This window comes from Nycticebus coucang, chromosome 10 (assembly GCF_027406575.1).
Source record: "Nycticebus coucang isolate mNycCou1 chromosome 10, mNycCou1.pri, whole genome shotgun sequence".
NCBI lineage: Eukaryota > Metazoa > Chordata > Mammalia > Primates > Lorisidae > Nycticebus > Nycticebus coucang.
The window spans coordinates 53,300,290-53,324,959 of NC_069789.1; the positions used below are offsets into that span (position 1 = coordinate 53,300,290).

The 24,670-nt window shown below is 42.0% G+C and overlaps 1 long non-coding RNA gene across 2 annotated transcripts in view; it reads left to right on the top strand.

Moving 5' to 3' along the window:
• Positions 1–16,401: 16,401 nt before the first annotated feature.
• Positions 16,402–24,670, top strand: part of LOC128597645 (uncharacterized) — a 142,740-nt gene continuing 134,471 nt past the window's right edge. For both annotated transcript variants that reach the window (XR_008383310.1, XR_008383309.1), the window contains exons 1-2: positions 16,402–16,814; positions 21,902–21,964. This is a non-coding gene — a long non-coding RNA (uncharacterized LOC128597645). The remainder of the gene's footprint in view (positions 16,815–21,901; positions 21,965–24,670) is intronic.

Below are 24,670 nucleotides of genomic sequence, written 5' to 3' on the forward strand. Positions count from 1 at the left end.
ACCCTCCCTGGCCCAGTGTTCCAATGTTGTCAGCATCTCTTCTCTTTCTCAGCTAAAGAGAGCCCGTTGCCACCTCAGTATTTGTCTTTGCTTGTCGTTTTGTTTGCAATGTCCAGATTTCCAAATAACACCTTCCTTAGAGTTTACTCTAATGTCACCATGTCAGTGAGACATTCTCGAATTAACCTATTTTTATGAGATGACTCCTTAGCTTTCCTCCCTCTTTTCCCAATTTCCTCCATAGTACTTATCATTATCTGACATACTGTAAAAATGCTGGATTATTTATTTCTACCTGTGTCCTCTCATTAGAATGTAAGCTCCACAAGAGCAGAGGTGGGAATAGTGCTGGGGAACAACAGGTGCTAAATTACTAGTTCTTACAGGAATGAATGAATAAATAAATGAAAGAACAGGGCCAAGTATCATTTGAGAATGGCTGAGCCTATACTTTGCTATGTTCTAGCAAGAAATCATGGAATTTTCTACGTAATTAACTTTGACATAAATTTTTAAAAACCTATAAAAGCTATAGTGTGTAATTTTAGTAACAACTTCTAATCTCTCCTCACTAAGTATAATAACTTGAGAATCCTTCACTACTGTGACCAAGGGAAGAGTCTCAGATTTAGATAGATTGGGTGCCTGTAGCTCAGTGTCTAGGGCACCAGCCACATACACTGGTGCTGGCAAGTTCTAATCCAGCCTGGGTCTGCCAAACAACAATGATAACTGCAACCAAAAAAATAGCTGGGTGTTATGGCAGGCACCTGTAGTCCTAGCTACTTGGGAGGCTAAGGCAAGAGAATCACTTAAGCCCAAGAATTTGAGGTTGCTGTGATCTGTGACACCATGGTACTCTACCCAGGGCCACATAGTGAGACTCTGTCTCAAAAAAAAAAAAAAAAAAGGTGGATTGCATGCTTCATTCTGCCCTGTCCTGGGTATGCATGTGAAGTTTTTTCCTAATCATTTTCTTTCTCTGCCCCCAAGGAGAACAGTCCTGGTACACTTGGGATTGTGGTGGCTGATGCCTTCCTTTGAGGACCCAATTACAAAGTCCTATTTGTGTTGGCTTACATAGTTGGTTTATGTAAATTTTTATGGAAGCTTTTTATTTCCCAAGCAAGCTCTGTACAGTGTGGCTGGCTGTATTATGTCTTACCCTTGGAATGCTCTCATTCTCTTTCTCTCTCTCTTTCTGTTATCTGTACATTTTTATTTGTATACTGTGGCTCATGCCAGACCTTTAATATTTTCTTCCTGCTGTATTCTCCTGAATTTTCTCTGGTATTCTCCAGGGAAAGAAAAAGTTTTATTTTATTCCCTTTAGTGAGAAGAGTCATTTGCTTATTAATTTCCAAGCTGAACAAAGATTCTCCTTTCCATTTAGCCTCATCAAACATCTCTCTGCTAAAGTTAGAGTCCATTACTGTGCTCTAAACTTGACCCTAGTCCTCTAGGCCAGAAAATATTGATATAGAATTTTATAGTAATCTTGTTACATATCCAAATTTATAAGTTACTTAAGGACTTGGGAATAAATATCTGTTTTTCCCATATCACATAGAAGAGTTCTGGGTACATCATCAGTTCTCAATGAATACTTGTTTGATTAATTCACTGATTTGGTCAGGTCTTTATTCATTTAACAAGTATGTGTGGGCTCACAATGTGCCAGGCATTCTTCTATGTACTAGTGGCACAGAATTTTAAAAAAAGATGCAAATATCTGCTCTGATGAAGTTCCTATGCCAATAGAGGGAGCAGACAATGAGCAAATAAGTGAATATGGAATATGTCAAATAGTGGTAAGTGCCAGAGAGATAACTGAATTGAGTTACAGAAATAAGAAGTGCTTGGAAAAGGGGAATTGAAAGATCATATATGGCAAACCCATAGCTAACATTATACTGGATAGAGAAAAGCTGTAAGTCTTTCCTTTAAGAACAGAAACAAGACAAAGACATTCACTTTCACCACTCTTATTCAGTGTATTACTACAAGTCACAGCCAGAGCAATCAGACAAGAAAGAGAAATAAAAGGAATCCAAATTGGAAAAGAGGAAGTCACATTGTCTCTCTTTACAGACGACATGATCTTATATGTAGAAAAATCTAAAGATTCCACCAACAAACGCTTAGAATTGATAAGAAAATTTCGTAAAGTTGTAGTGTACAAAATCAATATATAAAAATCAGTAAAATTTTGGGACACCAATTACAAAAGAAGTAAAAGACAATTCACAATAAGTGCAAAGAATGAAATAAAAACATAAGAATAAATATAACTGAGGAAATAAAATATCTTTGTAACAAAAATTACAAAACATTGCTGAAAGAAATTGAAGTGGACACATTGTTAAAATGACCATATTACCCAAATCAATCCACACTTCAATACAATCACTATTAAAATGGCAGTCTTCATAGAAGTAGAAAAAAAGCAACCACAAAATTTATATGCAACCAAAAAAGATCCCAAATAGCCACAGCAAAAAAGAAAAAGCTGAAGACATTATATGACCTGACTTAAAAATATACTACCAAGTGATAGTAACTAAAACAGTGTGATACTGGTATTAAAAAAAAGACACATAGACCAATGGACCATAATAGAGAAACTAGAAATAAATCAACATATTTATAGCCAACTGATTTTTGACAAAGGAACCAAGAATATATATTAGAGAAAAAGAAATGTCATCTTTAATACATAGTGTTTATAAAAGTGGATATTTATTAACAAAAGAATGAAACCAGACCCTTATCTCTCACCATATACAAAAATCAACTCAAAATAAATTAAAGACTTATGTAAGACCTGAAACTATAAAACAATTAGAAGAAAACACAGGGGAAATAATTTATAACATTGGTTTAGGCAAAGATTTTATGCTAAGCCTTTAAAAGTATAGATAAGTAAAAATAGACAAATAAGACTATATTGAAATGAAAAGCTTCTACACAGTAAAGGAAACAATCAATTGTGAAAATGGAATAAAATATTTACAAAATATTTATCGGACAACTAATACCTAGAATATATAAGGAATTCAAACAAATCAACATCAAAACACCAAATAATCCTATTAAAAAGTGGATAAAGGCTCTGAATAGACATTTCTCAAAAGAAGACACACAAATGGCCAAAAAGTATATGAAAAAATGCTTAATATCATCCATCATCATGGAAATGGAAACAAAAACCACAATGAGATATCATCTCATTCTACTTAGAATGACTACTACCAAAAAGAGGAAAAATACTAAAAATTGACAAAGATGTAGAAAAAAGAGAATTTTTGTATATCTGTTTTGGGGAGCATAAATTAGTACAGCTACTATGAAAAGAACATGGTGGTTTCTCAAAAATCTAAAAATAGAACTACCACACAATCTAGCAATTCCACTACTGGGTATTTATCCAAAGGGGGAAAAGCATTGTATCAAGGGGCTATTTGAACCTCCATGCTTATTTCAGCATTATTTATAATAGCCTGGATATGGAATCAGTCTAAGTGTCCATAAATGGATGAATGGATAAAGAAAATGTGGTTTTCACATACACACACACAGACACACACACACTCACACATACAAAAAATGAATTACTATTCAGCCAGAAAGAATAAAATCTTGTCATTTGCAGTAACATGGATGGAACTGGAAATTTCATTTCCTTATATTTAATGAAGTAAACCAGACATAGAAAGACAAATATCCCACACACAGGTGAAATATCTCACCTGTTTGTGGGAGCTAAAAAAGTTGATCTCGTGGAGGTAGAGAGTAAAATGATAGTAATCAGAGACTTGGAAGGGAGAAAGATAAAGAGAGGTGGGTTAATGTAGATAAACATACAGTTAGATATAAGGAATAAGTTCTAGTTTACACAATAGGGTGACTACAATTAATAATATATATGTCAAAATAGCTAGAGTAGAAGTTTTGAAATTACAAATAAACAACAAATTTTTGAGGTGATAAATATTCTAAATACCCGAACTTGATCATTACACATTGTATATGTGTGTCAAAATATCACATGCTCCTTATAAATATGGACAATTACTATGTATCAATTCAAAAAACTGAATAAATTTACTTAAAAACAGCTCACTAATCACATATGGGGAAAGATCTGAGGATGTGTAAGTGCAAACAATAAGGATATCTGTGAAAGACAGTATTCTAGGTCCCCAGAGTGACAAAGGCCAGGATCCTTAAGTGGGCATATGTTCCTTGAGGCCAGGGAAAATCCCAGAAGCTAGTATGGCCATAGAGTGGGATGAGCAAGGTTGTAGTATTAGAGAGAAAGTGAGCAAGACAGTGGTGGAAACAGACTTGAAGGCATTAAAGAAACTTTGTATTTTACTCCTGGTCAAGTAGGAGCCATTGGAGATTCTGAACAGGGGAGCAATTTTACTACTTTACATTAAAAAATTCTCAGAATAATTCTCAATGCTCTTTTGGGAATAAACAGAAAAAAATAAGGAAAAGATTAGGGAAATTTGTTAATAAATCACTGTAATAATCTCAGCAAGAGATAGTGTATCTTGAGCCAGGGTGGTAGCTGGTACAAAACTATTGGATTCTTCATAGTTGTTGAAAACAGAGCTTGTCATATTTACCAATGGATCAAAGGTGGGGTATAAGAAAAAGAGTAGAGTCAAGGACAATTCCTGAGTTTTTTTGGTCTGAGTTAAAAATAATTGCAATTATAAGATGATCATGCAATTATGGGAGTCATCGGTCATGAGTGAAAATTTGATGATGTGAGAAGAAGGGGAATTGCTAGATGGATAAGAAGGGGTGGGAAGGTTGACAAACACACAGCCAAGTCAGCCATAAAAACAGAGTAGGGCAAGTATTCAGTGACAGATGCACGCGGGAGCTCGGAATGCTTTTCTGATAACTTCGGTTATCTTAGTCAAATGTCATTACCTGAAGGTGATAAGTGAGGAGGAGATAATAGAAGTTTGAAGAGAGAGGAAACAGTGTGGAGTGGTCGACAAGAAAAGTGGGACAATGAGAAGATTTGGGAAATATTGTCTGGCACAAGCAAGGGCTTATTTAAAGTCTTGAATGTATTCAGCAAATGTGTTTTTCTCTAGACACATTGAAATGCTTAGGTTGGAATTTGCTGGGTGCTAAGAGACAGCCAGGGTGTTAAGGTTGCATACAAGGAAATGATTGTAACTATTCAATGATGAAATGTATGTCCACGTAAAGAAAATGATGTCATGAAGGGAATGAGGGATACTAAAAGGGTTGTGGTATTGACAGATTTTTTTAGGCACAGTTTGCCAAGTTTTGTAGGGAGAATTATTTGAATGGTGGCAGTTAGATGGAGTTGGAAAGACCAGAGGTGCTGAGAGGGTAAGAGGATGCTTAAAATTTATATCAAGGAAGAGATGCAATTGATAATGGCAAGGTCTAGGGAATGACGGTGGGATTGGGCAGCTGAGACAATGGAGGAGAGTAAGTCATGGAAGTGAGAGGCCAGGGATTGAAAGGATCATCTCCAGGTGTACTGAAATCGGGGGGAATTGTGACAGGGGTTGTACTGGAGAGAGTATCAATAGACCAAGATGGAGAGAGTATCAATAGACCAAGAGGGGGCATCATAAAGGAATGAGGAGGCTTAATCCATCCTGAGACCTATAGATGAGAAGTAGGGGTGTGATGTAATTTGATAGAGAGGAGGATGAGGGAGGAAGTCATGCATGTGTGTGGGCTAAGGGTCTGGAAGTGGCAGTAGGAGGTATGGAGCTGAGACAATCTGCCTCTGGACAGTTTTGCCAGTGGTATGGAGGCCTTGGGTTTTCCAGAATTTTCTAAGTTAAAACACTTGAGAGGGCTACAAGGAAGGCAGTATCTTCATGAAACAGCCAGATGTTTGTCAAAGCAAAAAGTTTCAGAGAAGAAATTGTGTATATAGAAGTTTCCACAGATGACTCCAGAAGTATTTCAGAATATGTTTATGGCCTCAGAATTTTTATTCAAATTTTGATGGTCCTTGAACTCGCTCTCTATGTAAGTGGTAGCAGTGGTAGTTAATAGAGAACTCTGAATAACCGAGTTACTTGCTTTATTAATCTCACAGTTCTGGGCCTTTATCACATAAAGAGCACTGTAAACACCAGAGCCTTTCCCTGTACACCACAATAGGAATTGCATTTGACCTTTCATTCTAGGAGACTACCAGACTTTTCTCCAAAGCATCAAGGCTCTGAGAACCACATGTCATTTCCCCTGGACTGGGACCTCAAAGCCAAGACAAAAAACAATCGACTTTCAATTTTCTGTGCTTGTTTGCTTTCTGCCCTGAATACACAGAGAAAGCATTTGAGCAAACTTTTGGGTTAAGTTTTCAAGGGCATCTTTTCATTTCTGAGTACAAAGGATTTGGGAGCCAATTGCTCCAGGGCCCCAGGAGTTTGTTTTTATTATTTAAATATGGGTGTCTTCACCACAAAACAACCTCAAAAATTCAACCTAAGCCCCTCAACCCACCACTATTTGCTAAATGAAGCAAAACACTGTAATAGCCTTAATGATGTGGATTTATCTCTTAACTGTTGTTTTGAGATCACAACAGATCATTAAAATCATTAACTCTCCTAGCTAAATTAGAGTACTGATCTTTCCGAATGTGTGGCCCGTGTGATATTTTTTTCTAGAACCACCCCCCTCCCTATGTCCTCTTTATTTCTGCTTTATTCCATGCAGATTTATTCTATGTAGAATGAACTAGCTTAATATATTCCAAGTCACACTTTGAGATCGTTTTGTTACCTCCCTCTATGCTCATTCCTCCCCTGTGCCCAGAGCCACTTCCCTAAGAAATGCAGGCAGGATATACAGATAGGGGTTTGGATCCATGCTGACTCCAGGAGCCTGAACATCAAAACTTAAACACCCAGTGGAGTTCTTCCAGGTGAGCAGAAGCCCTCACCACCAGATCTGGCAAAGGCAGAGGACATCTCAGCAGATGCCACTCTTAGAACCAAGATGGGGCAGAGTTTGGATTCACTGTGTTTCTTCTTAAGGTTGTTACTTACTGTATCCCCAGTCTATTCAGTCCTACAAAAATAGAGATAGGAAAGCAGGTTTTCTGTTCTGGCCTAGACAGTGTGGAGGGGAGAAAGAATATGAATCATGTGATCATGTGGGTATTGAATAAGTAGACAGGCCTCTCAGATCTACCTGTGTTGGAGAAGTTCAAACCCATTCTTCTGAAAGAGCCTCATGAAAATAGAACAATGTGGTACTCTGGAACTTGAGGATGACTGTTTATTCATCCATCTTCTAGACAGAAAGAAGGGGATGATAAGTACCATTCAGTGAAAAGCTAGGTTAATACATCAACTGCTTGATAAAAATAGTGAATTAAAAGGGGTATAGTAGGTTGGTTAAACTCAGCTGGATGAGGTGATTCAGGCTTACCTTACACTGACTGATGGACTAAGTTGCTGTTAAATAGTAACACAGCTCAGTATTGCTCAAGTACCAGAAGATGTCCAATCAATATTCATTGAATTAAAGATAGTATCTAAGGCTCAGTGCCCATAGCACAGTGGTTATGTTAGGATATTAGAAATAGGCCAACCCCCCCCTCACTAAGATGACTCAACTATCCACAGACAGTTGGATAACTGCCCCACCTGCGTGTGGGCTAGGCTATGTCTTCCGGAACGCTGTAACCGCTGAAACTGCCCAACTGCCCCACCTGCGCATGGGCTATGCGGTTGGTTTGTTCCTTTAAAAGGGGCCTGAAACCCCAAACCGGGGCAGACTCTTGTAAAACAGTCCGTCCGGGTGCTGCACTCGAATAAATTCCTCCTGCTTTTGCATCAAGGATCGGCTCCGCGTTTGATTGGGTGTTCTTCTCAATCCGAGGGCTCTTTGAGGCCCTTACATTTGGGGGTTCCACCGAGATTGAGACGACCACCCCCTCAGGCGCTGGACCCGCTATCCTTGGAGGTAAGAGGCCTCTGTGAGTCTGTGTGGTCTGTCCGTGTCTGTGAGTCTGTGTGGTCTGTCCGTGTCTGTAAGTGGTCTGTCCATGTCTGTAAGTCTTGTATCAGGTGCCGGCGTCAGGTTTATCAAAGCGGTGCCGCTGTCAGGCTGAGGGACGCCTCAGAATCAGGCTGAGGGACGCCTCAGAATCAGGCTGGGGGACACCTCAGAATCAGGCTGAGGGACGCCTCAGAATCAGGCTGGGGGACGCCTCAGAATCAGGCTGAGGGACGCCTCAGAATCAGGCTGAGGGACGCCTCAGAATCAGGCTGGGGGACGCCTCAGAATCAGGAGGGGACCAACTACTGTTGGTCACCGTCAGTACGGCGACAGGCCCTTTAGGGTCCGGCCGTGTCCGGTCAGGAGGGCTTAGCCCTTTTGAAGCTGTAAGGTTAACGTGTCGGCCCTGGTGGATTCGGTGCCTGTGTTTTCTGTTTGTCTTCCTCTTTGTCAGTGTGTTGTCCTACGTTCATTTGTTGTCTCTTAAAATGGGTCATGGGATGAGTACGCCTCTATCTCTCACCTTAGATCACTGGAAGGAGGTTAAGAAACGGGGGTGTAATCTCTCGGTCCTCATAAAGAAGGGACTGTGGCAAAATTTCTGCACCTCTGAGTGGCCTACCTTCAATGTGGGCTGGCCCCCTGAAGGTACCTTTAACCTCTCCCTTATCCTTACCATTAAAAAAATTGTCTTCCAAGCAGGTCCTGGCTCGCGCCCGGACCAACAGCCATATGTTATCATTTGGCAAGATCTGGTGCGGAACCCGCCCCCCTGGGTCCGTCCATGGCTAATACCAGCCACCTCACAGGTCTTAGCCCTCCACTCGCCAGGAGCTAAGAAGCCTTTGGAAGACCCCCAAAATGACCAGCTCCTCCTAGAGGATGTTCCACCTCCTTATCCTCACCCCCCGCCACCTCCAGGCGCCCCACAGGAGGAGGTCATACTACCCTCCGCGCCGACCCTTCCTCCCCCAGGAGGGCCGGTACACGGAACCAGAAGCGCCCGCGGACGACGAGGAGAGTTTCCCTCCCCAGATTCCACTATTACTTGCCCCCTCAGAGCCTATGGACCCCCTCCTCCTCCCCCTGAAGATGAGGGTCCCGCTCCCCTCCAGCCCCTCCAGTACTGGCCTTTTTCGTCCGCCGACCTATACAATTGGAAAACTAACCACCCCCCTTTTTCCGAGGAACCCCAGCGTTTGACTGGGCTGGTGGAGTCGCTGATGTTCTCGCACCAGCCCACATGGGATGACTGTCAGCAATTGTTGCAAACCCTCTTCACGACAGAGGAAAGAGAGCGGATCCTCCTTGAGGCGTGCCCGGGGTGGACGGGAGACCAACGCAACTCCCAAACTGCATCGAGGAGGCTTTTCCCCTTTCCCGACCAGACTGGGACTACAACACGGCTGACGGTAGGGAGCGACTGACAGTCTATCGCCAGACTCTAGTGACAGGCCTCCGGGGGGCAGCAAGGCGCCCTACTAATTTGGCTAAGGTAAGGGAAGTGACCCAGGGAATCACGGAGTCCCCCTCCGTCTTCCTTGAGCGTCTCATGGATGCTTTTCGCCGCTATACCCCTTTCGACCCAACGTCAGAGGGGCAAAGGGCCTCTGTTGCTATGGCATTCATAGGGCAATCCGCCTCAGATATTAGGAAGAAGCTACAGAGAATAGAGGGCTTGCAGGACTATACCTTGCAGGACCTAGTTAAGGAAGCCGAGAGAGTCTACCATAAGAGGGAAACTGAGGAGGAGAAGGAGCAGCGTAAACTAAAAGAAAAAGAAGATAGGGAAGTCAGGAAGGAGCGCAGACAGGAAAAGAATTTAACTCGCATTTTGGCCACAGTAATAGGTGAGTCAGGTCAAACTGCGTTTAGGAGAAGGCAGGCAGGGAACCTGGGCAACTCAGGAAGACAGACTAGCCAACCACCACTGGATAGAGACCAATGTGCATTCTGCAAGGAAAAAGGACACTGGAAGAATGAGTGTCCCAAGCGGAGGGGTAAAGGAGACCCAGTTATCCTGACCCTCGGAGGGCATAACGCCTAGGGGCAACGGGGCTCGGAACCCCTCGCCGAGCCCAGGGTAACCTTATGTGTGGAGGGGAAGCCCATTGACTTTTTAGTAGACACCAGAGCTCAACATTCTGTCCTGACTACACCAGTTGGGCCGGTAACAGGAAAAAAATCTTGGGTCATAGGGGCAACGGGACACCAACAATATCCATGGACCACCCATAGGACAGTTGACCTGGGTATGGGAACAGTAACCCACTCCTTCCTGGTGATTCCTGAGTGCCCGATGCCACTCTTGGGACGAGATCTCTTGACCAAAATGGGAGCCCAAATCAGCTTTACCTCCGAGGGGCCCCAAGTAACTACAGCTTTAACCACCCAACTAAGTGATGAGCACCAGCTTTTTGAAGACACCAGGCCAAGCACCCAACCCCCGCCTGACTTACTTGCCAAGTACCCCCAGGTCTGGGCTGAAACAGCTGGAACGGGACTGGCGATAAATCGCCCCCCCCATAGTGGTGGAACTGAAGGCAACTTCTACCCCTATTGCGGTCCGCCAGTATCCTATGCCCCGAGAGGCACGCGAAGGGATACGGCCCCACATCCAACGCCTTCTTCAACAAGGTATCCTACGAGCATGCAAATCCCCTTGGAACACCCCCCTCCTCCCTGTCAAGAAACCAGGCACCCAAGATTATCGTCCAGTCCAGGATCTAAGAGAAGTGAACAGGAGAGTGCAAGACCTACACCCCACAGTGCCAAACCCCTATAATCTGCTTAGCTCCCTCCCCCCAGATAAAATCTGGTATACCGTCCTAGACCTCAAGGATGCCTTCTTTTGTTTACGCTTACACCCTTCCTGCCAGGACATCTTCGCTTTTGAATGGACAGATCCGGATAGCGGCAGCACGGAGCAACTCACCTGCCGCTACGGATGGAAGCAGCTACCTCCTAGAAGGTTAGCGAGTCACCAGGGCTGCCATAGTGGACAGGGAACGAACTATATGGGCCGAGCATCTACCCTGAAACATTTCAGCCCAGAGGGCCAAACTAGTCGCTCTGACTCAGGCCCTCTGGTTGGCAGCAGGCAAAAACGTAAACATCTACACTGATAGTAGATATGCCTTTGCCACGGCCCACATACATGGGGCTATTTACAGGCAACGGGGGCTGCTCACCTCAACGGGAAAAGACATTAAGAACAAGAAGGAAATTTTAGACTTACTGGAGGCCATACACCTCCCTAAGAAGGTAGCCATAATTCACTGCCCCGACACCAAAAAGGGGCCTCCAGCATAGCCACCGGGAACCGCCGTGCAGACCTCGCAGCCAAGCAGGCTGCCCAAGGCATTCCCACCTTCTCAGTGTATCTGCACCCCCCTATCGCAGCACCTCCCACCTTAACTTTTAACTATGCGGAAGCAGACTTCCAGAGGATGGAGGATTTGGGACTCAGACAAGAGACCCCTGAAGGAGTCAGACAAACCCCTTTGGAAGACAAAATCCTACCGGAAGAACAGGCCCGGTCCTTCATCACCTACCTACACAAGCTCACTCACTTGGGACCCAAGCACCTCCGAGCTCTACTCTGATCCTCCCCTTACTATGTCTTTAACCTGAATAAATTAACTGAAGAAATAACCAAGACTTGCCAACCCTGCCAGCTAGTAAATGCCCACCCCAGTACAGCAACCTACAACAAACGCCTCAGGGGAGACCGCCCTGGCAGCTACTGGGAAGTAGACTTTACTGAAATAAGACCTGCCAAATACGGGTACAAATACTTACTAGTGTTTATAGACACCTTTTCAGGATGGGTGGAAGCTTTTCCAACAAAGGCAGAAACCGCCCAGATCGTGGCCAAGAAAATTTTAGAAGATATCATCCCACGGTATGGCATACCTAAGGTACTTGGCTCAGATAATGGCCCAGCATTCGATGCCCAGGTAAGTCAGGGACTGGCCAAAATCCTGGGGTACAAATGGAAATTACATTGTGCATATAGACCCCAAAGCTCAGGACAGGTAGAAAGAATGAACAGAACTTTAAAAGAGGTCCTGACTAAATTATCCGTAGAGACTGGCATAACAGACTGGACAGTCCTCCTCCCCTACGCCCTCTTTCGGGTATGAAACACTCCTACCCCTTTCAAGCTGACCCCTTTTGAACTACTATATGGTGCCCCCCCTCCTTTAACTGCCTCTTGTACCCCTATACCCGATTCTCATTCTTATCCGTTTCTACACACCAGACTAAAAGCCCTAGAAACAATACAGAAAGAAATCTGGAGCCAAGTAGCTGAAGCATACATCCCCGGTGATCTCCAAGTGCCACACCAGTTCCGAGTTGGGGACTCAGTCTACGTCAGACGACATCAAGCCGCCACCCTGGAACCCAGGTGGAAGGGACCATACATAGTCCTTCTCACCACCCCGACTGCAGTCAAAGTCGACGGCATCTCATCTTGGATCCATGCATCCCACATCAAACCCTCCCTGCCGTCTGCAGGCCAGCAATGGACGGTGGAGAAGATGGAGAATCCCCTCAAGCTTCGCGTTAAACAAACTTTTCCTCCTGATTCTAGGCCTCCCTCTGATAAGTACCCAAAGCTATAACCCACATGAGCCCAAACGCTTAACCTGGCAAGTCCTTACCAGTCGAGGTCAGGTAGACTGGGAAACCAAGGGGCAACACCCCTTACATACCTGGTGGCCTCCCCTCACCCCGAATGTGTGCGCCTTAGTCACAGGTTCAAACACTTGGGATATCCCTGAACTAAGCATTGAACAGGCTCTAGCTCGTGCCTCCGGACCCCCGGCACACATCCAGTATTTCCTAGGGTCAGTAGACACGGGAAGCGGTGGAGCCATAGGATGCCAGACAACTGGGCATCGCACTTTTTTGAGCCGCACTCACTTTTATGTGTGCCCCAAAGAACAACCCCCAACCCTTAAACGGGCTTGCGGGGGACCCGATCAATTCTTCTGTGCACAATGGGGCTGTAAAACCACCAGTGACGCCTATTGGCATCCCTCCTCACGGTGGGACTGGATCACTGTACGGCATAACAGCTCAGGGCAATGCACCCTCAATATTACCTTCACTGAAAAGGGGAAAAAGCAACGAGAAAACTGGTTACTGGGCCGTACTTGGGGTCTCCGCTTCTACCTTACCTACGACCCTGACCCTGGACTACTGTTTAAAATTAGACTCCTTGCCCAACCGATCCTCCCTCAGCCCATAGGACCTAACCCCATTCTCCCTAAAAGAAACCCTTATCCGCCTCTAGCTGAGTCGCTACCATCCACCAACCACTCTATCCAACCCATAGAGGCTGCCCCCTCCAATACGAGCATAAGCCAGAGACTTTTTAACCTAGTCCAGGGAGCCTTTAGCACCCTCAATACCTCAAACCCAAACCTAACCAACCCCTGCTGGTTATGCCTGAACCCAAACCCCCCTTACTACGAGGGAATTGCAGTCCGTGGTACCCCTGCATTCGACAACTCCTCCACCCTCTGTGCCTGGGGACATGGAAAACTCACCCTCCCCGAAGTCTCCAGACAAGGTACTTGTATCGGGTACAACTCTTCCCTCACACACTTGTGCAACCATACGATTCCGCTACCCCGCAACTCGAGCTGGGCAATTTCCCCCAACGGCACTTGGTGGGCATGTACAACAGGGCTCACACCCTGCCTCTCTATATCAGTCTTCAACACCTCCCGAGATGCTTGTGTTTTAGTCCAAATACTCCCACACATCTCATATTACACTGCTGAAAACTTCCAATCCTTTTTCTCAGACCTACCACCCAGAATTAAGAGAGAGCCTATCTCCCTCACCCTAGCCGCTCTCTTAGGCATAGGGGCCGCTGCCGGTCTTGCTACTGGCACCGCTGCCCTAGTCCATACCCCCACTCTCATCACAGAATTACAAACAGCCATAGATGAAGATTTAAAATCCATTGAACTCTCTATAACGAAACTAGAAGAATCCCTGACCTCACTTTCTGAAATGGTTCTCCAGAACCGACGAGAATTGGAACTCCTCCTTCTCAAGGAGGGTGGACTTTGTGCAGCTCTTAGAGAAGAATGTTGCTTTTATGCAGACCACTCGGGAGTAATTCGAGATTCTATGTCCAAACTTAGAGAGCGTCTCGACACCCGTAAACGGGAACGAGAAGCCGCACAAAGCTGGTTTGAAAGTTGGTTCAACCGATCCCCTTGGCTCACCACTCTTCTGTCCACACTCACAGGCCCCCTCGTCCTCTTATTCCTCCTGCTCACTTTCGGCCCTTGCATCCTAAACAGGCTAATCAACTTTGTAAGAGAACGCATCAGTGCGGTCCAAGTATTGGTACTTCAGCAGAGGTATCAACCACCCTAAGATCCCTCTCAGTTTCAGGATTGAAACTCCCAACAAGACAAAGGGGGGAATGTTAGGATATTAGAAATAGGCCAACCCCCCCCTCACCAAGATGACTCAACTATCCACAGACAGTTGGATAACTGCCCCACCTGCGTGTGGGCTAGGCTATGTCTTCCGGAATGCTGTAACCGCTGAAACTGCCCAACTGCCCCACCTGCGCATGGGCTATGCGGTTGGTTTGTTCCTTTAAAAGGGGCCTGAAACCCCAAACCGGGGCAGACTCTTGTAAAACAGTCCGTCCGGGTGCTGCACTCGAATAAATTCCTCCTGCTTTTGCATCAAGGATCGGCTCCGCGTTTGATTGGGTGTTCTTCTCAATCTGAGGGCTCTTTGAGGCCCTTACAGTTATAGCACTGGCCACATGCACCAAGGATGGAGGGTTTGAACCCAGCTGCAGCCAGCTAAAGAACAATGACGACTGCAACAAAAAAATAGCCAGGTGTTGTGGCAGGTGCCTGTAGTCCCAGCTACTTGGGAGGCTGAAGCAAGAGAATCACTTCAGCCCAAGAGTTTGAGGTTCCTGTCAGCTGTAACACTATGGCACTCTACTGAAGGCGACATACTTGTGTTTTGTTTCTAAGTTAAATTCACTTTATAAGGAGATTGATTTTTTTTTTTCAATTTGGTCACCAGTGTACCTTGTATAGTTGAAGGCTGTAGACCTGTTAAAAATTGGCTAATGCAACTTTCTCATAATTGAATAGTTCGAATTAAGGTGCCAGATTTATGTTTAAAATCTAAATTTTGGGCAGCACCTGTGGCTCAAGGAGTAGGGCGCCAGGGGTGGCCAGGTTCAAACCTGGCCCTGGCCAAAAACTGAAAAAAAAAAAATTGGCTTTGCGCCTGTAGCTCACGTGGCTAAGGCGCCAGCCACATACACCAGAGCTGGTGGGTTCGAATCCAGCCTGGGCCTGCCAAACAACAATGACAGCTACAACCAAAAAATAGCCAGGCTCTGTGGTGGGCACCTATAATCCCAGTTGCTGAGGCAAGAGAATCACATAAGCCCACGAGGTGGAGGTTGCTGTGAGCTGTGATGCCAGTACTCTACCCAGGCCTACAACTTGAGGGCTCTGTCTCAAAATAAATAAATTAATTAATTAAATCTAAGTTTTGTGATTTGCTCTCAGTCATGTACATTGAAAGAACTGATTGATTACTTTTGATAGGAATGCCCTGCCTTGGACCTCTGGCCATCTCTAACGTACCTGGGGAGCCCAACACTGAACTCCTGGGTCCCTTTCCGGTCCCTTTCAGCCTACTCAATCTATGCTTGATAAAGACTGTGCGTTAGAAGGAGAAGGATGTTTAAAAGAACTTGCTGGAATGGAGAGAAACCCTCATCTCTTGGCCATGGTTACAAGTTCTGCCTATTTCTAATCCATTGGGTTTCCAGAAGAGCCAGAGTGACCAATAAAGCTCTCTTATGTGTTAATTATACTCTGTGAATTCGAGTATATGTGTGTGTGTGTAATAGTCCATTTATCTCTAAATAGAAGAACCTGCTCTAAGCTCTATCTTTGGTGCTAGAAAATTAGTCTTTTATCAGGCTGATTCAAGGGCCAAGTGAAGTACTATGGAATATAAAATCAATGACCTTTTATAGACAGGCAAAGTCAGAAGGATAAAAGGCTTTTAAGCTGGGCAAAAGGAATATATCTCTGTTCTGCATTGCTGCTTGTGGGAGAGAAAAACATAGGCCGATGTAAAGGAAAAAGATTTCCTACATCACGGCAGTTCTGTGCTCGGCCTCAGAGAGTGAAGTCTGAGTTCAGTACCCTCATATGAGTTCATTTCTCTGGGCAACCTGGGAGCTCTTGCTTCAGACTCATTTCCACTGTGGGCAAACATTTCACAGCACAGCCCTGCTACTTCACTCCCAGAGCTCAGACTGTCCTGCCTGCGCTTTCTCAGTCCAGCAGCTGTGAGAAAGGCAGTAAAGGGACCCAGCAGCCTCCAGCAAGGATAAGAGCTAAGAAAGGCTGCTCTGTGTGGCCGCTCCATGCCTGCTTCTCCCCAAGCCCCACAATCCTCTTCCAAGCCCTCCACATTTTCTAAGTGAGTCTGAGTGGTTCCTGTGGCCTTCACCTCTGTACTGTAACTCTGAGGAGCCATGAGTGGCAGCTGGCTGGTTCTAGAGCCTCTACGGCGCCAGGCTAGGATTAGTGCCACCCTGTCCCTGGCCCTGGGCCCTGCTGTTGTCTCCCACCAACCTCCAGAGCTGTGATAAGGAAGAACACCAGAGCCTTGGTAAAGATGGAGAGACAGTGCTTTCACAAGACAGTCTTTGCTTCTCCCCACCGAGTCTGTGAAGTGACCTGAATTTTACAGCTCAGGAAAATAAGGTAAGAAGAGATTAAATGATGTGGATAAGGCCATAGGGATTGTGAAAGCAGGGTGGAATTTAAATCCAGACTTCCCTAGCACCAACTGTAGGACTTTGCCACCACATGTGGCCTGGGCGAGTCTGTTAAAATAGAGATCATATGTAAGATGCTGGCTGAGCGCAAAGGACAAGCAGGACAAATTGTCATGCCAACTCTCCCAGAGAAACCACACACACACACATTTTGCCCTGCCTTTAGTTCAGTCTTCTCCTTACTGAGAAAATTACCCAAATATGCAGGCTCGCATTGTCCCTCTGTAACTCTCCTCCCTGAAGGAAGTATAGGGCAGCAGGCTCTGCTGTAATGACATGGACCTCACCAAGGACATCAGCTGGCAGCTGTGACTTTTCCTGTCTTGTTTATTTGTTTGTTTTGGGCAATACAAGCAGGCCGAGCAATCAGAACTATCTCTATCCTGATTCTGTAATAGAATGCAGATTATTGCCATAGCAGGGGTCTCTTTTACCTCCATTCTAAGCCCATCTTCCATTGAGGTCATGTGTTCCTACTTATCATAGGGCATGGTGTGTAGTGATAGCTTATTAATGATTCTATCCAAAAAATCTTTTCAAAATATCACTTCTATTATATTACTCTCTTGACAAACATACAGTAGCTTTTTATTTCCTGCCCCAGGGCCATGCACGTGACTTCCACCTTAGTGCTTCACAAGCCAGACAAGGTGTAACACCTTCACTGCCACCGCCATACCTTTCTCTACAGGAGCTCGGGCTAGAATTCCTCCTTCTCCTCCTTTAAGACTAGAAGTTAAAGCCTCAACGCTACAGTCTTTCCTTACCATTCCAATCCCCCTGGGATTGTCCCTGAGCTAAATTTCTAAGCACCTGACTCAGCAACTCTAGGTATTTTACCACATACTATCTTATTTTGCTACTTAAATAGTTTTATAAGTAACTCTTAAAAATTGTGAAACTATTGAATACCAAGACCATAAAGTAAATGTTTTGTGCAGTACCTGGAGTGCTAGCCCAGTGTTAGGAATATAATAAAAATTTAAAAATATTTTAATTAATTTAAATTAAAATTCTTTTCTAGTCAAAGCTTATACAGTATAGTATTCATCAGTCCTGAATGCATGAACACCCTTTAGAGAAGAAAATATTTCTCATAAACACCCAATATTTATTTTTATGTCATTTAAACATATAAACGTAAAACTAAGTATAAATGACTAATAAAAGCTTAAGATTCTTAAACCACTATAAATCTCAAATGAATTTATAAAATTAAATATAAAAATAGTATAAACACTATAAAATTCAAATTAAAAGTCTATGTTTTCATGATGCATGATATTTGCCAAACCACAAAATAAAAACCAAACCACATCACAGCTAATGGAATTGCTAGAAACCTGATTCTTTTGATTTTTAGCTTGGCATGATTTATTTTTTAAAATACTCTATTCTGTTCAGTCCACAGCCCAGCAGAAACTTCATTTCTAAAGTGTTTTTTCAGGCCAATGGGACCCTACTTAGTACAATGGTATCACTATTATTAAGGTTTCTCTTTTTCTTACCTGAGTCCAAGGCATGTTGTGCTGCAAACATGTCATTCAGAAGATTTATATGGTCATCAGAAAGATCCAGTATGCTTCTGTTAACTTTTTAGAAGTATCATTGAAATTATACATCCAAATTAAGATACTCTATAAGAAAAGTTTGGGGTCATCACATTCTGTCCGTAGATCCCTGAGAAGTATTGAGTAACATCGTTAAGGCACTAATGGATAAGGAATTATTTTAAGCAGAAAAAGAATAGAATCATTCTCCCCCATTCCATGAGAAACTGTCAATCTGATTTTTTTTTCTATTACTTAGAAATTGAATCCTTTAAAATGATTACTAAAATCGACATTTTCCTAACAAGAAAGCAACTCACGTATCAGATCATTTAAAAGTCATTTGTAAACCAAGAAAAGAAATTAAGACCCCAGAATCCACCTTCAAAGGATAACCACTGTGGTCCATATGATAGTACTTTTTCGCCTTCCATTACTGCTAATAAGAACATTAGCACTGGACAGATAATGATTACCATAGGGCAGGACCGTTTTTAATGTTAATTCATTTACTGTGCACAACAACCTTGTGGTGTAGGTATGTTTGTTATTCTTATTTTACAGATAATAAAAGGGAGGCTAAAAACGTAAGCCTTAAGTAATTCTTAAACACATACGTAGTAAGTTGTAAAGTGGGATTCTAGTTGAGGCAAAAATATAATTCAAATATGGGATCACACTGAATTCAGAGTCTGGGGTTCTGCTTATTTCCCTTAAAAACACCATAAACATCTTTTTGTTTTGGTAACCAATTAGTGTTTATAGATATCAGGTAGGTATATTCCATTGTAAAATTACATCACCTTATTCAAAAAATACTCCATGGAAAGCCTTCCAGGTTGTTTTCAATCTTTAACTATTATAAACAGTGCTGAGATGAACATTGTTCATTTGAACCTTTGAGCACATCTTTACTTAGGGAAACATTTTTATTTCTTATGTGTTACTAAACAATCTAAGAAGAGTATACAAAAATCTCAGCATGTTCACTCTAACGTAGCTGTAACTGTTGATTTTATTCACTGGATAAGTACTTAGCTTCACACAATGTTCAATTATATGTATTTGTTTAGCATTCAATCAAATTTTAAGTTTTCCCCAATGCTAATAGGTGCTTTCAGCTCTAAGTACACATGGGAGCAAGCTAGTATAAAACATACAGTAACATTTTAAATTATGTGTCCTAAATTTTAGAAATTAAAAAGCCTCTATTTAGTTGTTCTAAACTAAATTGTTGTTCTCCATGTGTAGGAAGCACTTTATTAGGTAGCACTTTATTAGGCATTTTTAAAACTGTGTTTTAGCTGTTTATTTGGGAGGATTGGTTTTATTTTTTAAAATAACCACAAGTCTTTGTGCTTTTGTAAGCCCAACTCTAAGTCTTATTTTTTGGAAATTTTAACTTATTTTATCAAAACAATGCATAGATAAAGCTAAATACTACTAAAAGTGTCTGTGGGTGGGCATCTCCTCAACTTCCTGTTTTGATCTCTAGAGAAAACAACTTCTAACTTCCCTGTTCTGTTGTTGTTTGGAGGATTTTCTTCCTCTGTTCTTCTCCTGTTCCTCTTCCTCTCCCCACACCTCCTTCTTCTCCTCCCCATCTTCCTAAGGGTATAGAGAATGCAGCATCCTTATAATGCCTCTTGTTCTCTCCTCTTACCAATATAATCATATTACAATATTCAAATGCTTCAATTTTTCTTTCGTTTACTTGTTTTTCTTTGAAATTTCCCCATGTCTTTGTATAACCTCCAATAGCCTCTGATTATAATTTTCTGCATAGTTAAATGTATCAGATGATTTGTAGATTTCTTACTATTACTAATTTTCTAAAAATATCCTTTCTGGGTCTCTCTGGACTGCTGCTATAATCTGGACAAGTTAGCCTCTGAGCCTCCTCTCTAACCACCATCGTAGGCTGCGGCAGAGTCCGTATTTCTTGACTTTTACATATCCTTCTTTCTTGATTTTCTTTCCTGATTTGAAACAATCCTTCTTCTAAAATGTTTTTGATAAAAGGAATACATGAGAAGCAACTTTTTTGGGACACTGACTATTTGCAAGTATCTTCATTCCATTTTAAACCTAATTTGTCATTTAGCAAAGTTGAGCATTTTAAGTGAAAATCATTATCTCTCAGAATTTTGAAGGCACTGCTCAATTTTTTTTTTGACTTCTACTTTTGCAATTGTGATAACTAATGTCATTCAGATCCTGGATCCCCTTAGATATGATTTTTTTCTTATCTCTGTAAGTTTATATGGTCCTCTTTTTCAGTGATGTAAAATTTGATCATGCTGTGAGTTGATGAGATCTTTTTTCATTCTTTGGTCTCAGTATATTTTTCCATACCAATAAATATTCTTTTAATTCTGGTATAAATTACATTTATTTTCTTACTTTTTCTCTGTTATCTCTTCTGGAATTTCCTACTTACTTACTTTGACTTACCTCACTAATCCTCATTTTTAATGTTATCATTTCTATCAAGTATGCTTTTGGTTTATTGTTATACACTCTTATAGATTATCTGAGTTCCATCCTTTAATCCTTCTACTTACATTTTTTATTTTTAATTAGTTATTATGTTGTTAATATCCAGGAACCTTTCTTATTCTAAGATTCTTCTTTTTCCTCCACTTCTTTTTCTTCTTTTTCTCCCTCATCTTTTTTAAATCTTCATTATGGCATCTGTCCTGGTGTCATAGGAGTAGTATCTTCCTTTATCTGTCTGAGAATATTCATTGTAATTTACTTTGCGTTTGTCTTATGTTTCCTGCTTTATCTCTCTTTCTATTGAGTTCTTTTTTGCCTGCTCGTTTGTTCATATGTTTCATGTGAGGTAATATTTGCCTGTCTATTCCTGTTCATGACTGAAACACTGAAAAGTTCATTTAAAAATGATAGATTTTAAAATAGCTTTCCAAGAATCTGATGCATATTGGTAATAGGGTCTACTATAGGATGTCCTATATCAAGGAATAATAAGTATTAGTTGCTGAAGGTCTTTATTCTGAGTCTTTAGGTTTAATAAATTGAAGGGTCTTCTGATCTTCTGTCACGGTTGAAGAACTAGTTGATTGTCTTGGCAGGGTCAGGATGGAGACCTAACATGGAAACAGAATTTCAGTGAATACCCTCATTTATACCCCACACCTTATTCCAGTTCATTTCATCTATTGTTTACCATTCTGAGTTTTCCTGCGGTTCTGGTAGATGAGAAGGCTTGCCTCTTGTTGGTATTCCTTTCTGTGTATAATTAGTTTTGAATTTATTATGATTTTCATTCACTTCTTTTCACATATTCGGCTTGTGAGTTACAGGTGTTGTGTCCTACATTCTTTGATTTCAGAATTTATGTGTCTGCCCCTTTTTTATTTATCTGTGTGTATGAGTTGACATCTGACATCTTTACCCCCTTAAATCCAAAATGTTTCTTTCTTTTTTTTTTTTTTTTTAGGTTTTTGCAAAGGGAAGAAAGAAACCTATTAAGAAGATATTTTGGGGCGGTGCCTGTGGCTCAGTGAGTAGGGCACCAGCCCCATATGCCGAGGGTGGCGGGTTCAAACCCGGCCCCGGCCAAACTGCAACAAAAAAATAGCCGGGCGTTGTGGCGGGCGCCTGTAGTCCCAGCTGCTTGGGAGGCTGAGGCAAGAGAATCGTGTAAGCCCAAGAGTTAGAGGTTGCTGTGAGCCGTGTGACGCCACGGCACTCTACCCGAGGGTGGTACCGTGAGACTCTGTCTCTACAAAAAAAAAAAAAAAAAAGAAGATATTTCGGAGTCAGGACTAGTGCTCCATGATACTAGACCTTAGGAAAAAAATCTAGATAGACAATAAATCAAATGAGTAATCACTTCATGCAAAATGTTTTTGCCTCTGTGACTTTGCTCTATTCCCCATCACTGTGTAGATGACTTTTACCTATATTTCAAATCCCTGATAAAATAACATCTCCTCCATGAAGACATACTGATAATTATAACTAATAATAATCTCTCCATTCTCTGAAGTACATAATATTTGATTTATCATTTCTTATGGGGAATATTCATTTCATACCCAGACTTGTCAATATGTGTGTGTTTCCAGCAAAAATATTCTCATTAATTTATTATTTCCTCTATCTTTGAGAATTGGATTCATTTGTTATTCATCTTTGAGTTGCTCCAAGCTCCTAGTACAGTGCCTGGAAAAGAGCATGAACTCAATAAATGTTGAATGAATGTATGAAAGTATAGAGATTGCAATGAGTCTTGCTCCTGGAAAAATTAGAAGGCCCATTTTGAAGTTTCCTCTTTTTCTGTCATTCAGAAAGTTTATAAAGAATGAGAAAAATTTACTTTTTAGCTGTAAGTTTCTGTGTGCTCTACAGCATACAGTGCAAACTATTACACTGTATTGCGAATGTTTCTCTGAAATTCCTCCCTGGAATTATTACCTTCTTAAGAATAATTACATCAAGGAGCTGGGCAGCTTCTGTAAAGCTGCTGTAGGTAAAAGGTGACTTTTATTGTCTTCCTGCTGGACTCTCTTCCTTCCTTTTGCCCAGTGATCAAGTACCTAGAACCTCCATGGAAGACCCAGTTGAATAATGAAAATAAATATAATTTCTTTTTTTTGCCTTTTTTTTTTTAATTGTTGGGGATTTATTCAGGGTACAATAAACCAGGTTACACTGATTGCATTTGTTAGGCAAAGTCCCTCTTGCAATTGTGTCTTGCCCTCTCTTTCTTTGCCTAAACATCCTCTTGTATAAAATGGAGGAAACATTCTCCTGCACAAGGTTGTCATAAAGGTGAAATAAATAACATATGTAAAGTTCTTAGAAAAGCAGGCATGGAATAGATTCTCTTTGTATTTCCCCTTTCTCAGGACATTTATTGCATTTCTTGGGAACATGAGCATTTATAAAGTATATTTAGGGAGAGAGCAATGTTTAACTCAAAAGGAAATTGGCCCAGTGAGACATTTCATAGTTTTTGTGTCAAGGACTTCTGGAAGCTTGTACACATTCCACATTAAAGCACCCACAAGTATGGAATCATTTTTCATGGCTTCAATCCTCAAGGGAAAAAGTACTTATAGAAACATTGTTCAGAGATTTGAAGTAAGGCAAAACAAAACAAAACAAAACAAACAAAATATATTGTCCTCTTTTGGTTGGAATTGTTTCAAGAATGTTTGGTGTGAACAGGTAAACTTTTGCTTCCTGACTTTCTTCCTCTTTCAAAGTTTCTCCCCATCCCAGGATACGAGAATATGCGTTTCTGGGGCGTCTTTCCGAAATGTAACTTGTCTCTATCTTTTTTAAGTTGATGAGTCCCCAAATGATAGGGGAGGGAAGGAAAACTTCATACCAGTAGAAAGATGGAACTATGAGTGTTGATTCGTGGGGACCTCCTATTTTAAACATTTCATGGAGTGCTGGATTGTTTGGGAATGCAGGGTTTGACAAAGTATATCTGGCTTCCAAAACCCTGCCAGGTACTTTCCCTCTTGTCCTCTAAAATGATTTCATATACTTGCCAGTCATGAGCTCTAGTATACACATTCTCCCCTGCATAAAGGGGGAGTAGATTACTTGCCTTTCATAAAACTCTTTGGCTATCTCATGCAAACCTATCTTGCCAGATCTCTAGCAGTTAATGCTAATTACTAATAGACTCATTCACTTTTTTTTCATCTCAAGCTTAAGACAATTAAACCTTTACATGTGACAGAAATGAAAAGTAACTTTCTACCAGCAAAGTCCATCGAAATTGAGGGAGATGCTGGAGATTTATTCTAATAATTCCTTAGGATGAAAATGTAGCTTTCCTTTTGGGAAAGGTGAAATGATTTTTGATCCCAGATGCAGCAAATGGGAAGTGATGTTTATTAATGCCCATGTGTGCAAGGTGCATGGGAGCATACACTATTTGATGTAATCTACTCACTGGTCCTCAGAAGTAAGTGTAATCTGTTCATTTCCAAAATCAAGAAATTGGCTCATCAAGGTGGAAATTTACATAAGGTGATAAAACTCATTAAGGTTCATGACAGAAACTCAGACTGTTCTTTTCTGACTGTATCACGTTCCCTCCCAGAGTGGGTTAGACCAGAAGATCCACAGAGAATACCCCAAACTAGTTTGTCTAGTTGGGTGTGAGTGCCAGCTTTCCTAGAATCCTACAATGGAGTGGCCTCTTGTCACCCCTGAACATGGGCATCTCTTCACCAGCCTCTTT